This window comes from Alosa sapidissima, chromosome 1, assembly GCF_018492685.1.
Source record: "Alosa sapidissima isolate fAloSap1 chromosome 1, fAloSap1.pri, whole genome shotgun sequence".
Classification (NCBI taxonomy): Eukaryota; Metazoa; Chordata; class Actinopteri; order Clupeiformes; family Clupeidae; genus Alosa; species Alosa sapidissima.
In genome coordinates this window covers 6,151,799-6,165,255 of record NC_055957.1, presented here as the reverse complement: position 1 = coordinate 6,165,255, position 13,457 = coordinate 6,151,799, and the positions used below count along the sequence as shown (strand labels likewise).

Below are 13,457 nucleotides of genomic sequence, written 5' to 3'. Positions count from 1 at the left end.
ATTTGTTCTGTATTTCTTTAGAAAATAGTCACGAGAGCAGTGACGCTTAGTCTGTTTGGCAAGCTCATCTTTATGGTACTTATCTTTGTCATACTGAAGTTTTCTCCGTCTGTAATTATCATTTTGATATCTTTGGCGTTCTTTCTTTGCTTTCACATTTTCTGATTCATCTTTCAACTTTCTTTTCCGTTGTGGCCTCAAGTTGGCATCAATCTTGACTGGCTGGCATGTTCCTGCACAAGGCCTTCCTGCATCTTTGTGTTGTACACATTCAACAACTTCATAATGATTACCAGTGTGATTTAAATAGACGCAATTCTCCCTACATGTCTGAGAGTCCATAGGTCTGTGCATATTCCATCTTCCATCATTGAAAGTAAATATACTTGTTTGCAATAAGTCAGCAGCAGCAAAAATATCAATCTCTTTTGCCCATGAACCACAGTAGTAGATTCTTGATTTAGTCACATAGTCCTGCACAGATGTGTATTCTTCCCTCAGATATGTTTCAAATTTGGTGCTGTTTCTCTGAAGGTGTTTCACGACAGCCCGTCTTATTTTCAAATGCTTGTCTTCATTGTGACAAATGCTAAAGGCTAGGCTACGGTAAAAGCAATTCCCGTCAGGTTTTATGCTTCTTATCTTACAGGGACATCCCATGTCATCGAGATCAGTGGTTGCCATTAGGCCTAAATAAACATTTTCATTTTGAAGATCTAAACATGTGCACAGTGCATCCTGGTCATGACGAGTTAAAGGTTTAAAAACCTGTTTGTGAAATCTTACATCACTTATGATGACCTCATCAGTTGCCTGCAGATTACGCTTTAAAGACTGTTTGTGTGTTTCTACATTGACAAGAATGACATCGTCTGTTGTACTTTCATTGAATGACTGCTTATCCTGTTTGGTCTCTGGTTTCCTTACATTACACTCACAGCTTCTGTTTTCGTCCTTTGAGGCACAATCTCTGTTCAGAGTTACGCCAACTTCATGTACATACAGAGGTCTGCAAACGTTTTGTTTAACATCCTTACCGGGCACTGTGTAATTCACAGAGCTTGTTGCGCAGCTGGATGAGTCAGTCATCTGAGCGGTTGCATGAGTTACTGCTGTGACTCCAGTTACCTCAAACCGTGGTGTGCTTACGCCAAAAGATCGTGCAAAGTCATAAACAGATGTGATCATGGCCTGTACAGAGCTGAAGTATGCAACACAACTTGTCCTCTGACCTTTCTGGTTGACGTTCCTGTTTGCATGTGAATCAACAAAGGCAAACCTTGCTCCTGCATTCACTATAGCAAATGTATTAGCACAAATGGTTAACAAACAAGCATCATTGCTAAACAGTGCCCGCTGCAGTGCTACATCAAAAGGCATGGCAACATCACGCAAAGCATGGTCATAGTCATCAACGTGAATAAATCCAGTGTAAGATTCAGCAAAGTTTATTGCAAAATCACAATTCCACACTTCATATTGCCTAGGTAATTCAGACACAGCAATGTAACCCCTTCCATGGTCTCTTATTTTACCCTGTGCACTCATTGACCTGTATAGAACAGTTCCCTTAATCAAAACATCATCAAGATCTCCAGTTTCCCAGCTCCACACGTTCTTCATCTTGGACTTCAAAACAGCAGTCAAGCTGATGGCACCACACTGCTTGTTGCGCACATTTCCAAACCGTGAATCGCCTTGATGAAAGGACCCCATCAGCACAGATCTCTCTGGGAAGTCAACAGATTCATTCAAAAAACAACAATCAGTAGCATTATTGTCATGGCACATATTCAGAGAGTTGGTAGAGTTTGTTTGAGAGTTGGTAGAGTTTGCTTGTATTGCGTCCGAAGACTGTAACTGGCATTGTAACTGGCATTGTAACTGGCATTGTAACTGGCAGTCCGAAGACTGTATAGCGTCCGAAGACTGTGTGTGGGCTTTTTTACGAGGACGCCCAACCTCGTCACAGGAGACCAAGTCAACCTGCGCCACCGGGGACCTCTTGCTCGGCACCTGTAACACAGAAAACCCATCATAAAGTTACCAAGTCTAACATACCATACTTCTTTAATAATTCCATCATTAAAGCAACTAATATACTCATACTTTCAGAACAGTAATGTAAATATATTTAGATCATAAATATTCAGCAACTTCTCAAAAGGAAATATGGCGAGTTTTCACATAGGTCTCCTTTTCTCAAGGTCACTGAGTACTGTTGGTATGAAACAAAATCAAAACAATCAGTTTTTCCTAGCTCGAGTTGCTACAACCAGCAGCTACCGGTAAAAACAAACATTTTCATTTTTTGTACCGACAATACTTGGTCACCTTGAGAAACGTAGATCTATGTAAGCACTCGCTGGATTTCTCCTTTAAATTAGACATGCAGCACATCCTTCATTAAAATCAAATACATTCAAAATGTAAGCGGCATATTTCAAGCAAACATAAAAACTACTGTAAATAAGAATTGGGAGAAACATATCAAATGTGTCCAACATTACATGTTTCCTATTAAACACTCATAATACATCAGGACAGATAGTAAAGCTCAACAGCCTGACCTCAGTGGACCTCAAGTCAGCCTTTCTCTTCTTGGCCGCCCTGGACCGCTTGCTTGGACACGGCATCTGCAAAACGCACAGAAAACACATCAGAAATATCATACAGTTACCACTAATACTTTCATCAGTTCTGATAAACAGGCAATAACAATGTACATATTTACATCATAAAGACTCTTTAACTTCTGAACTTAAGACAGGGCTCTACATTTAAAAAAAAAAAAAAATTCCAGGAGCACTTATGCGCCCAAGTTAAAAGATTTAAGGGCACAGAAAAAAATCTGGTTGCACAGTCGGTTCTGTACTTAACTTACACATAATGTAACATTGCACTGCAGCTAACAGTTAAACATGCCAGTACACCAATTGCGAACAATAAAAATGACTGACATACCTGCCTACTTTATTTTCAATCCGTTATATTTTTCTGCATTTTGTTAATGTAAAATAATTGCATTGGCGTAGCCCATTTGCATTTAGCCTGTATATCAAGTATCTTGCCAAATGTAATTTATTTATTTGTGAATCCATCCGTAGCAAATCCAAATATGCCTATGGTGACCTATCTGACTGCATACTGCCCACTACTAAAACCAGGACTAACGCCAATTTTCTTTTCCACAAAAACCAACATAGTCTAATCAAGGATATTTATATTTTTTTGAAATATTTGCCTTGATGGGGGCAGTAGGCAAATGTTACTTTCAATTTGCACTTCCTGCTAGGGTAGGCCACACTGCATTTATCAAAAGGGGTGATATGTAGCTTTATAGCTATTGTTAATCTGCTAAACAAATTAACATCTGGAGGATTGTTACATACCACTAAGCCTACACACAACTACCATGAAATGGAACCTATTGCACACATTTACAGCTACACCCTAGTTAGGCATACACATTCTTGACCTAAAGTACAAAGCATACGAGACAGGAATAAAACTAATCCAAGCTCAGGATGAGCAACTATGTGAGCATCTCTGTCCAAAGCCCAGCAACCCACTTCAACCTGCATCCCGGTATACAAATCAGACTATTAACCAAATGTTAGGATTAACTTCCAATACAGCAGTAATGTTTCCCTCTACACCTCTTAAATCCTCCTTCCTTGCTTTCATATGCATGCCACACCACATTCATCCATAACCCAAATAATACCACACATCACCACTGAAAACTACTGCAGGAGTCCCTGCAGTGATTCTCATGACTTTCTACTCTGAGGCCATAGAAATTACTCTGAATCAGCGCATATCAGTGTAATATACTAGCTTTTCTGTCCAGAACTGTAAGGCATTTCAATGCCATACACAAGGCCAAGCACAGCTGTAATTATTCCAGATCAACATATGGCATATTTCTTACTAGCATTACGGTTTTACATTTTGCAGGCAATGCAGCATAAAAGTTTCAAAATTTCCCTAGAAGTTGTACATAAAAGCCCTGAAACATTTAACACTTACCTTCAATTAACTTGCTCAAAAAGGAATCCAAAATCTGGAAAACATTTAACATATATAGTTTATGAAAGATACAAACTTAGCATTTACAATTACATAGATATGTACTTTGAGCTTACAAACGAGTGATTTTGCTTGTAATTGTAAAAGAGTATTTTAGCCGTAACCTACGAATTCATAGCTATGATTTTAGCAGCCTCGGTCACATTCCACCCAAACAAGACCAATTTAACCTAGAATAACTTCACATCCTCTGTTTAAGATCAATTAAATTACTTAATTTGTTAAGAATTGTACATAGTTACCTGCCTTTACACACGGTGTACATGAAACGGAGCCATACATTTGTTTAATCAACTCCTACGGGTTTGCTATGTTCTCCCGCAGCTATAACTTAGCTGCTAGAAGTCTGTCTCTGATTTAGCAGAGAATGTCTAAATGGGCTCTGCTAACATTAAGGTTAACTTGCATTCCAAACGGCTTTCGAGATCAGACATGACTCCAAAACTCAACCAAGGTTATAGTACCGAAAAACGTTTTCCAACACAGTTAGAATCTATTCAAAATGAGTTCAGTTAACGTTACCACAAAGTTAATTGCTCACAATCAAACGTGCCTAACAACGTTAGCCTGCATCATGGCGTGAAGCATCATGCCAGCATGATGTAAACTTAATTCGACGATACAACGTATTTCATGAGATAACGGCCAGTTCTCAACACATTGCCTGCTTCCATAGGATAATATGTTTTATGTAACGTTAGGCTATTAAAGTTACTAATTCATTTTTACACAATTGCTACCTTTCCTGTCTGCCTAACTTGAACGTTAACGTTTGTCGTTCATAGTGTGACACTAAAACGTTAGCTGCTAACACATTTAACAAAGGTGGCTCTCCAGATGCACCTCAGCTAGACATATTTTCATATTTTTGTGTGCCTATTCTGTTATAAGTAGATCAAAACCAAATATACAGACATATCAATTCATTTTCTGGAGACGTTAACTTTGCGTCTTACCTCGACAGTTGTAGTCAGCTAAAAGAAAGATGGTAGATGTCACAGACGAGATACTGGATGATACTCGTCACAATAAAAGTCCCTACTTCATTTGCCATTCTCGACATCAAAATATTTCCACACAAAATACATTTGATGGAAAGGTTAGAGATTACAGGTGATAGGTTAAAAAACAAATATCACCATGAAACTTAACTACCATGAAACGTATTACTATCATAAAAAACATCATTGTTGTATTGCAAGTTTTCTGAAATCTCATATCCAGACTCAGCAAATCAGGCAATATCTGCATAAAATGTGGTAGGCCTAATTTGCATGATTAAAAAAAAGAAATGTGAATAAAGGATAAAGTCAGACAAAAATATTTGTATTTTATTGACATTACATAGGCTCCAACATTTGGTAACAGTCACACCATTATTGCACCCAACATATATCTGAAAACACATCTGATTGAAGCTGTATCGTAACCAAACTTAGTATACAGACTACTGACCCAATCAGGAGGATGCTCAACAAATTTGGTGACCTTTGACCTCTAGGGGGCACTGCAATTAAGAAAAATGCCTTTTGGCCTGTAGCTGCTGTTGTGCTTAGAATACTGTGACAATACTGTGGAAGGTCCTTAGGTCAACAGAGGACAACTTGTGACATCAACATAATTGTTTGGCCGCCATATTGGATTTAATCAAAAACACGAATAAGTATTCGCAAGTCACAACTTTCAGCTGATCCTCACCAAAATTGGCAGAGACCATCTTCAGACCATGCCTGATCAGTGTATTTTTTTCTGGAACAATTGATTGAAGCGTTCGCCTGTAACAGCCAATCGAAATTTGCGGCGAAGCCGCCAAACAGGAAGTGAGCTCATATCTCAGCAACGCTTTCATGTATCAAAACCAAACTTAGTACATGGTCCTCAGGACCAATCAGGAGGACGCTCAATAAATTTGTTAACCTTTGACCTCTAGGGGGCTCTGGAATTGGCAAAAATGTATTTTGGCCTGTAGTTGCTGCATTATTCTGCAATGGAGGTCAATGGCAGCCCATAAAACCGTCTGGTTCATCCTGATGATGCACAAATAGTTTGGTGACCTTTGACCTCTATGGGGGCATTGAAATCACAGCAAGCATGATCATATCTCAATCGATCTTTTATTTTTGATGTGAAACTAATGACAGCGAGTTCCATCCAGTTAATTCTAATGCATGCCGTGCGTGCAAGGGTGGGGCAGGGTGGGACGAGCAGGGGCGATTGCGGCGGTGGGTTGACTGGGTGAGGGGGCGGCGACACTCAGCCCTGGTTCAGCCACACAAAATCAGTTATGTTTTGATGTGAAACTTGACCTTGTAACTCAGCCAATCTTGGGTTGTTTGGCATGGAACTTGCTGTGACTGCTTAATGCTATATGCCTGATGCCACGGCATTGAGTTGCATGGCAAATCTGGCCTGCTGAACCTTCTGCTTGGCCCCCTCATTGCTGCTTGCAGCTATATTTATTATTGGGGGCCAAGCAGCGAAGCTGCGAAGGCACCCATTGTGTTTCTATCTTTTCTTATTATTATTATACCTTCTTCCGTCATGGAAGTCTATGGCAGCCCATAGAACCGTCTGGTAAAAAGTTGTGAAATTTGGCACACCGATTGTGGACAGTCCCATGATTAATTTCACCAAGTTTCATGTCGGCTCCTCGAGGGCTCTAGCGCCACCAACAGGCCAAAGTTGGACGTGCGTTCACGCACGTAACTTTTGACCTGTTGATCCAATTTTGAAAAATGAGGTACCGTTGGAATCCTTGGACCAAGCCGAGTTCAACGCACCCTATGACGTCATTTTCCGCCATGATGGATTTTCCGCCATATTGGATTTTAGTGAAAGTGAAACTAAAACTTCACAGGTCACAAATTTTGTCCGATCGTCACCAAACTTGACACACATGCTCTTCAGACCAAGCCGCACAAAAGTTATCACTTTTCGTCTTCGGAACTAAAACCGTTTGACCGTAACAGCCAATCGAAATATGCGGCGAAGCCGCCAAACAGGAAGTGAGCTCATATCTCAGCAACCCATTCATCTATCATAACCAAACTTAGTACATGGACTCAGGACCCAATCAGGGGGAGGCTCAAAAAATCTGGTGACCTTTGACCTCTAGGGGGCGCTGTAATTAAGAAACATGCCTTTTGGCCTGTAGCTGCTGTTTTGCTTAGAATTAAAATGCACTAGTGGTGTCTGGTAATACTGTTGGAGGTCCTTAGGCCGACCCAAGCCGACTTGTGATGTCATCGTAATTGATTCGGCCGCCATATTGGATTTAATCAAAAACACGTACACGTTTTTGCAGGTCACAAATTTCATCTGTTCCTCACCAAAATTGGCAGAGACCATCTTCAGACCATGCCTGATGAGTGCATTGCTTTCTGGAACAATTGACAGAAGCTTTGGCCTGTACCAGCCAATCAAAATTTGCGGCGAAGCCGCCAAACAGGAAGTGATTTCATATCTCAGCAGCGCTTTCATGTATCAAAACCAAACTTAGTACATGTACCTCAGACCACATCGGGAGGATGCTCAAGAAATTTGGTGACATTTGACCTCTAGGGGGCTCCGTAATTGACAAAAATGCATTTTGGCCAATAGTTGCTGATGCGCATTATTTTGCAATGGAAGTCAATGGCAGCCCATAGAACCGTCTGGTAAAAAGTTATAAAATTTTGCACACTAATTGGGGACAGTCCAATAATTCATTTCACCAAGTTTCATGCCGGCACCTCAAGCGCTCTAGCGCCACCAACAGGCCAAAGTTGGACTTGTGTTCACGGACGTAACTTTTGACCTGTTGACCCGAATGGCAAAATGAGGTATCATTGGAATCCTTGGGCCAAGCCGAGTTCAACACACCCTATGACGTCAATTTTTGACCTCTGTGTTTAAATCACAGCAAGTGTGATCATATCTCAGTCAATCTTTTATTTTTGATGTGAAACTGATGACAGCAAGTTCCATCTAGTTGGGGGCCAAGCAGCGAAGCTGCAGGGCAACCCATAGTGATTCTATGTTTTCTTCCCTATTATTGGGGGCCAAGCAGCGAAGCTGCGAAGCACCCATTGTGTTTCTATGAATTCTTATTATTATTGGGGGCCAAGCAGCGAAGCTGCAGGGCAACCCATAGTGATTCTATGTTTTCTTCCCTATTATTGGGGGCCAAGCAGCGAAGCTGCGAAGGCACCCATTGTGATTCTATGATTTCTTATTATTATACTTTCTTCCGCCATGGGAGTCTATGGCAGCCCATAGAACCGTCTGGTAAAAAGTTGTGAAATTTGGCACACTGATTGGGGACAGGCCAATAATTAATTGCACCAAGTTTCATGCCGGCACCTCCAGCGCTCTAGCGCCACCAACAGGCCAAAGTTGGACGTGCGTTCATGCACGTAACTTTTGACCTGTTGATCTGATTTTGAAAAATGAGGTACCGTTGGAATCCTTGGACCAAGCCGAGTTCAACGCACCCTATGACGTCATTTTCCGCCATGATGGATTTTCCGCCATTTTGGATTTTATCGAAAGTGAAACTAAAGTTTCACGCCTCACATAGTTTGTCCGATTTTAACGAAACTTAATACATATGATCTTCAGACCAATCCGCACAAAAGTTATCGATTTTTGTCTTCGGAACTAAAACCGTTCGCCCGTAACAACCAATCAAAATATGCGGCGAAGCCGCCAAACAGGAAGTGAGCTCATATCTCAGCAACCCTTTCATCTGTCATAACCAAACTTAGTACTTGGACTTATATCCCCATCTGTAGAGCACTCAAAAAATCTGGTGACCTTTGACCTCTAGGGGGCGCTGTAATTAGCGAAAATGCATTTTGGCCTGTAGCTGTTGATGTGTTTGGAATTAAAACATACTAGTGGTGTCTGGTAGTACTTTTGGATATCCTTAGGCTGACCCAGGACAACTTGTGATGTCAACATAATTGATTCGGCCGCCATATTGAATTTAATCAAAAACACTAAAAAGTTTTCACTGGTCACAAACTTCATCTGACTTTAACCAAAATTGGCTCAGACCATCTTCAGACCATGCCTTATCAGTGTTTAATTTTCTGGAACGATTGACAAAAGCGTTCGCCCGTAACAGCCAATCGAAATTGGTGGCGAAGCCGCCAAACAGGAAGTGATTTCATATCTCAGCAACGCTTTCATGTATCAAAACCAAATTTAGTACATGTACCTCAGACCCCATCGGGAGGACGCTCAAGAAATTTGGTGACATTTGACCTCTAGGGGGCACCGTAATTGACAAAAATGCATTTTGGCCAGTAGTTGCTGATGCGCATTATTTTGCAATGGAAGTCAATGGCAGCCCATAGAACCGTCTGGTAAAAGGTTATAAAATTTTGCACACTAATTGGGGACAGTCCAATAATTCATTTCACCAAGTTTCATACCGGCACCTCAAGCGCTCTAGCGCCACCAACAGGCCAAAGTTGGACTTGTGTTCACGGACGTAACTTTTGACCTGTTGACCCGAATGGCAAAATGAGGTATCATTGGAATCCTTGGGCCAAGCCGAGTTCAACACACCCTATGACGTCAATTCTTGACCTCTATGTTTAAATCACAGCAATTGTGATCATATCTCAGTCAATCTTTTATTTTTGATGTGAAACTGATGACAGCAAGTTCCATCTAGTTCATATGTGTGCGTGCAAGGGTGGGACGGGGTGGGATGGGCAGGGGCGGTTGCGGCGGTGGGCTGGCTGGGGGAGGGGGCGGCGACACTCAGCCCTGGTTCAGCCCCACAAAATCAGTTATGTTTTGATGTGAAACTTGACCTTGTAACTCAGCCAATCTTGGGTTGTATGGCATGGAACTTGCTGTGACTGCTTAAGGCTATATGTCTGATGCAACAGCATTGACTTACATGGCAAATCTGGCCTGCTGATCTCTCTGCTTGGCCCCCTCATTGCTGCTTGCAGCTATATTTATTATTATTATTATTATTCCTCTGCCATTGAAGTCAATGGCAGCCCATAGAACCGTCTGGCAAAAAGTTCTGAAATTTGGCACAGTGATTGGAGACAGTCCAATGATTAATTTCACCAAGTTTCATGTCGGCACCTCTAGCGCTCTAGCGCCACCAACAGGCCAAAGTTGGACTTGCGTTCATGCACGTAACTTCTGACCCGTTGACCCGATTGTCAAAATTGAGGTATCGCTGGAATCCTTGGACCAAGCTGAGTTCAACGCACCCTATGACGTCAATTTCCGCCATGATGGATTTTCCGCCATTTTGGATTTCATCAAAAACACTAAAAAGTCTTCACAGGTCACAAATTTTGTCCGATCGACACCAAACCTGACACACTTCATCTTCAGACCAAGCCTCACAAAAGTTATTCCTTTTCGTCTTCGGAACTCAAACCGTTCGCCCGTAACAGCCAATCGAAATATGCGGCGAAGCCGCCAAACAGGAAGTGAGCTCATATCTCAGCAACCCAATCATCTATCATAACCAAACTTAGTACATGGACTCAGGACCCAATCAGGGGGACGCTGAAGAAATCTGGTGACCTTTGACCTCTAGGGGGCGCTATAATTAAGAAACATGCCTTTTGGCCTGTAGCTGCTGTTGTGCTTAGAATTAAAACGCACTACTGGTGTCTGTTAATACTGTTGGAGGTCCTTAGGCCGACCCAAGCCAATTTGTGATGTCATCATAAATGATTCGGCCGCCATATTGGATTTAATCAAAAACACATAAAAATTTTCGCAGGTCACAAATTTCAGCGGATCCTCACCAAAATTGGCAGAGATCATCTTCAGACCATGCCTTATCAGTGCTTTGCTTTCTGCAACAATTGCCAGAAGCATTCGGCTGTAACAGCCAATCGAAACTTGCGGCGAAGCCGCAAAACAGGAAGTGAGCTCATATCTCAGCAACCCTTGCATGTATCAAAGCCAAACTGGGTGCATAGACTCAGGACCCAATCAGGGGGACACTCAATAAATCTGGTGACCTTTGACCTCTAGGGGGCGCTGTAATTAAGAAACATGCCTTTTGGCCTGTAGCTGCTGTTGTGTTTGGAATTAAAATGCAATAGTGGTGTCTGTTAATACTGTTGGAGGTCCTTAGGCCGATCCAGGCCAACTTGTGATGTCATCTTAATTGATTCGGCCGCCATATTGGATTTAATCAAAAACATCAAAAAGTTTTCACAGGTCGCAAATTTCATCTAATTTTCACCACCATTGGCACAGATCATCTTCAGACCATAACCTATGAATATCTTGCTCTCTTGAACAATTGACAAAAGCATTCGCCCGTAACCGCCAATCGAAATTGGTGGCGAAGCCGCCAAACAGGAAGTGAGCTCATATCTCAGCAACCCTGCCATGTATCATAACCAAACTTACTACATATATTCATGACCCCATTAGGAGGACGCTCAAAAACTTTGGTGACCTTTGACCTGTAGGGGTGCTGCAATTAGCAATATTGCATTTTCATCTGTAGTTGCTGATGTGTTTTATCAATCTTTTATTTTTTGATGTGAAACTGATGACAACATGTTCCATCCAGTTCATTCTAATGCGTGCGTGAAAGGGCAGTGCGGGACGGGGTGGAACGGGCAGGGCTGATTAGGTGGGGGGGCTGGCTGGCGGAGGCGGTGGCAATACTCAGCCCTGTTTCAGCCCTACAAAGTCAGTTATGTTTTGATGTGACACTTATTGAAAGTGTTGATCGCGGGTGTCTGCTGAGTTCTATCTTGTCGCCGTGGCTACTCCGGCCTATACTGCTTGGCCCCCTCATTGCTGCTTGCAGCTATATTTGGGGGCCAAGCAGCGAAGCTGCGAAGGCACCCATTGTGTTTCTATTTGTTCTTATTATTATTATTATTATTATTATTCCGCCATTGAAGTCAATGGCAGCCCATAGAACCGTCTGGTGAAAAGTTGTGAAATTTGGCACACTGATTAGGGATAGTCCCATAGTTAATTTCACCAAGTTTCATACCGGCACCTTGAGCGCTCTAGCGCCACCAACAGGCCAAAGTTGGACTTGCGTTCACGCACGTAACTTCTGACCTATTGACCCGATTGTCAAAAATGAGGTATCGTTGGAATCCTTGGACCAAGCCGAGTTCAACGCACCCTATGACGTCATTTTCCGCCATGATGGATTTTCCGCCATATTGGATTTTAGTGAAAGTGAAACTAAAACTTCACAGGTCACAAATTTTGTCCGATCGTCACCAAACTTGACACACATGCTCTTCAGACCAAGCCGCACAAAAGTTATTCTTTTTCGTCTTCGGAACTAAAACCGTTCGCGCGTAACAGCCAATCGAAATTTGCGGCGAAGCCGCCAAACAGGAAGTGAGCTCATATCTCAGCAACCCATTCATCTATCATAACCAAACTTAGTCCATGGACTCAGGACCCAATCAGGGGGACGCTCAAGAAATTTGGTGACCTTTGACCTCTAGGGGGCGCTGTAATTAAGAAACATGCTTTTTGGCCTGTAGCTGCAGTTGTGCTTAGAATTAAAACGCACTAGTGGTGTCTGGTAATACTGTTGGAGGTCCTTAGGCCGACCCAAGCCAACTTGTGATGTCATCGTAATTGATTCGGCCGCCATATTGAATTTAATCAAAAACACGTACAAGTTTTCGCAGGTCACAAATTTCATCTGTTCTTCACCAAAATTGGTAGAGACCATCTTCAGACCATGCCTGATGAGTGCATTGCTTTCTGGAACAATTGACAGAAGCATTGACCTGTACCAGCCAATCGAAATTTGCGGCGAAGCCGCCAAACAGGAAGTGATTTCATATCTCAGCAACGCTTTCATGTATCAAAACCAAATTTAGTACATGTACCTCAGACCCCATCGGGAGGACGCTCAAGAAATTTGGTGACATTTGACCTCTAGGGGGCACCGTAATTGACAAAAATGCATTTTGGCCAGTAGTTGCTGATGCGCATTATTTTGCAATGGAAGTCAATGGCAGCCCATAGAACCGTCTGGTAAAAAGTTATAAAATTTTGCACACTAATTGGGGACAGTCCAATAATTCATTTCACCAAGTTTCATGCCGGCACCTCAAGCGCTCTAGCGCCACCAACAGGCCAAAGTTGGACTTGTGTTCACGGACGTAACTTTTGACCTGTTGACCCGAATGGCAAAATGAGGTATCATTGGAATCCTTGGGCCAAGCCGAGTTCAACACACCCTATGACGTCAATTGTTGACCTCTGTGTTTAAATCCCAGCAAGTGTGATCATATCTCAGTCAATCTTTTATTTTTTATGTGAAACTGATGACAGCAAGTTCCATCTAGTTCATTCTAATGTGTGCGTGCAAGGGTGGGACGGGATGGGATGGGCAGGGG

The 13,457-nt window shown here is 42.2% G+C and overlaps 1 long non-coding RNA gene across 1 annotated transcript; it reads right to left on the bottom strand.

The window, feature by feature from the left end:
* Positions 1–1,432: 1,432 nt before the first annotated feature.
* LOC121721931 lies at positions 1,433–12,966 on the bottom strand. The gene is made up of 5 exons (XR_006034881.1): positions 12,945–12,966; positions 5,049–5,066; positions 4,033–4,066; positions 2,571–2,636; positions 1,433–2,016 (listed from the first exon to the last, which is right to left on the bottom strand). It is a non-coding gene; the product is annotated as an uncharacterized LOC121721931 (long non-coding RNA).
* Between the last annotated feature and the right edge of the window lie 491 nt (positions 12,967–13,457).